The sequence below is a fragment of the Chiloscyllium plagiosum genome, chromosome 13 (genome assembly GCF_004010195.1).
Source record: "Chiloscyllium plagiosum isolate BGI_BamShark_2017 chromosome 13, ASM401019v2, whole genome shotgun sequence".
NCBI classification, from domain to species: domain Eukaryota; kingdom Metazoa; phylum Chordata; class Chondrichthyes; order Orectolobiformes; family Hemiscylliidae; genus Chiloscyllium; species Chiloscyllium plagiosum.
In genome coordinates, this window is record NC_057722.1 from 4,977,799 (window position 1) to 4,980,932 (window position 3,134).

The window sequence follows — 3,134 nt, forward strand, 5'->3', positions numbered from 1 at the left end:
CACATCGGGTGCAGCGGATGCAGTAAATGATGTGTGTGGAGGTGCAGGTGAATTTCTGACGGATATGAAAGGATCCCTTGGGGCCTTGGAGAAAAGTGAGGGGGAGGTGTGGGCACAAGTTTTGCATTTCTTGCGGTTGCAGGGGAAGGTGCCGGGAGGAGGTTGGGTTGGTGGGGGGTGTGGATCTGACGAGGGAGTCGCGGAGGGAGTGGTTTTTCCGGAATGCTGATAGGGGTGGGGAGGGAAATGTATCCTTGGTGGTGGGGTCTGTTTGGATGTGGCGGAAATGACGAAGGATGATACGATGTATCTGGAGGTTGGTGGGGTGGTAGGTGAGGACCAGTGGGGTTCTGACCTGGTGGCGATTGGAGGGGCGGGGTTCAAGGGCGGAGGAGGAGGAGATGCGGTGGAGAGCATCATCAATCACGTCTGAGGAGAAATTGCGGTCTTTGAAGAAGGAGGCCATCTGGGTTGTTCAGTATTGGAATTGGTCTCAGCACCGCCTTCTTGACCTGCAATCTTCTTCCCGATCCCTCTGCCCCCACCCCCACCCCCTCTCCGGCCTATCACACTTACCTTAACCTCCTTCCACCTATCGTATTCCCAACGCCCCTCCCCCAAGTCCCTCCTCCCTACCTTTTATCTTAGCCTGCTTGGCACACTCCCCTCATCCCTGAAGAAGGGCTTATGCCCAAAACGTCGATTTACCTTATAGAAGCTGTCTGGTACTAACATTTTAAGTAGGAGCAAGAGTAGGTCATTCAGTCCCTCAAGCGTGGTCATACTCCGCCAGTCTGAAAATGACCAATTTATTACAGAATCGGTTTCCTCGGTATTATCCAATGTCTACCCAGGATAATACATCAACCTCTCCACTGGAAGATTTTCTCGTTTGGCAAGCATTTATGTAGTACCTCACCAAATATCTGTGGTAAACCTAAGACACAATTGGTTTCCTTTATTTGCCCTGCTTGTTACATCCTCAAAGATGTCTAATAAATTTGTCAAAGACTATTTTCCTTTCACAAGATCACGTTAACTCTGCCTGATTGTAGTATGATTTTCTAAATGTTCTACTATTACATCCTTTGTAATACAGAGTAGAATTTTCCAACAGGCAGAGATTAGACAAACTGGCCTACAGTTAACTAGTTTCATGCTTTCTGTTTCCCTCCTCTCCTGAACAGCAGCGTTACATTTGAAGTTTTCCAATACGCTTAGTCCTTTCAAGAACCTAGGGAATTTTGGAAGATTACAACCAATACATTACTATCTATTCAGGCTTCAGTCCCATTAGGTTTCCTGGTACTTTTTGTTTAGTGATTGTGCTTGTTTGAAAGCACCTTTTTGAATCTTGATTTTCTACTGTTTTTAGGATTGTGCTTGCACCTTTTACTGTAAAGAAACAAGATATTTGTTCAATGTCTCTGCCATTTTTGTATTCATTATTTCATTATTCATTCCCCAATCTCATTTCCTAAGGGACTGACACTTACTTTAACTACTCTCCTTTTCACATATTTGTAAAAACGTTTACTTTGTTTTAACATTCCTTATTAGCTTCCCACATCAAACTTCTCCCTTTTTAAAAAAAAAACATCTTTGCTGTTTGTAAAGTGTTATTGCGCTGGGCTATCACTAAACTTTTTAGCACCATACTTCTTTTCTATCAATTTAATACAATTCTAAATTAGCCTTAGATGATGCCTGCATCTCATGGTAGCTTCCTTTCTTAACAGAGTGCATCTTTTGAGTTATAGCTCCTTAAATGTTTGCTATTGCTTCTCTCTCATTTTTAAATCAATCTTCTCACATTAAACTTCAGTCATTTCTGCCTCTGTATCCTTACAATTGGCTTTGCTAAAGTTTAAAGACACTCACTTCAGATCAAAATTACTCATCCTCAAACTGAATGCTTTTATTATGATTTGACCACTCTTACCCCAAGGATCCTTTACTATGAAGTAATTCATCAATCCTGTTTCATTAGACATTACAGGTCTAAATTAGCATAAATCTGGTGACGATAGGAATGGTGGATGCTGTTCCTTAGAACACAGGAAAGGTCATCAACTCGAAATGTTAACTCTGATTTCACCCCACAGACGCTGCCAGACCTACAAAGCTTTTCCAGCGATATCTGTTCAAAAAAGGGAATAGGGATAACCCCGGGAATTACAGGTGGTAGGTAAAGTAATGGAAAGGGTACTGAGGGATAGGATTTATGAGTATCTGGAAAGACACTGCTTGATTAGGGACAGCCAGCACGGATTTGTCAAGGGTAGGTCTTGCCTTACAAGTCTGATTGAATTCTTTGAGGAGGTGACCAAGCATGTGGATGAGGGTAGAGCAGTGGATGTAGTATACATGGATTTTAGTAAGGCATTTGATAAGGTTCCCCATGGTAGGCTTATGCGGAAAGTCAGGAGGCATGGGATAGTGGGAGGTTTGGCCAATTGGATAGACAACTGGCTAACCGGTCGAAGTCAGAGAGGGGTGGTAGATGGTAAATATTCAGCCTGGAGCCCAGTTACAAGTGGAATTCCGCAGGGATCAGTTCTGGGTCCTCTGCTGTTCGTAACTTTTATTAATGACTTGGATGAGGGAGTCGAAGGGTGGGTCAGTAAATTTGCAGACAATACGAAGATTGGTGGAGTTGTGGATAGTGAAGTGGGCTGTTGTCGGCTGCAAAGGGACTTAGATATGATGCAGAGCGGGGCTGAGGAGTGGCAGATGGAGTTCAACCCTGCCAAGTGAGGTTGTCCATTTTGGAAAGACAAATAAGAACGCAGAATACAGGGATAACGGTAGGGTTCTTAGTGAGGTGGAGGAACAGAGGGATATTGGGGTCTATGTTCATAGATCTTTGAAAGTTGCCACTCAGGTGGATAGAGCTCGTAAGAAGGTCTATGGTGTATTAGCGTTCATTAGCAGAGGGATTGAATTCAAGAATCCTGAAGTGATGTTACAGCTGTACAGGACTTTGGTAAGGCCACATTTGGAGTACTGTGTGCAGTTCTGGTCGCCTCACTTTAGGAAAGATGTGGAAGCTTTGGAGAGGGCGCAGAGAAGATTTACCAGGATGTTGCCTGGAATGGAGAATAGGTCGGACGAGGATAGGTTGAGCGTGCTAG

General features: G+C 43.9%; 1 protein-coding gene across 1 annotated transcript in view; it reads right to left on the minus strand.

The window, feature by feature from the left end:
- fbxo45 (F-box protein 45) overlaps positions 1-3,134 on the minus strand; it is an 11,398-nt gene that overhangs the window by 3,039 nt on the left and 5,225 nt on the right. The window lies entirely within an intron of this gene.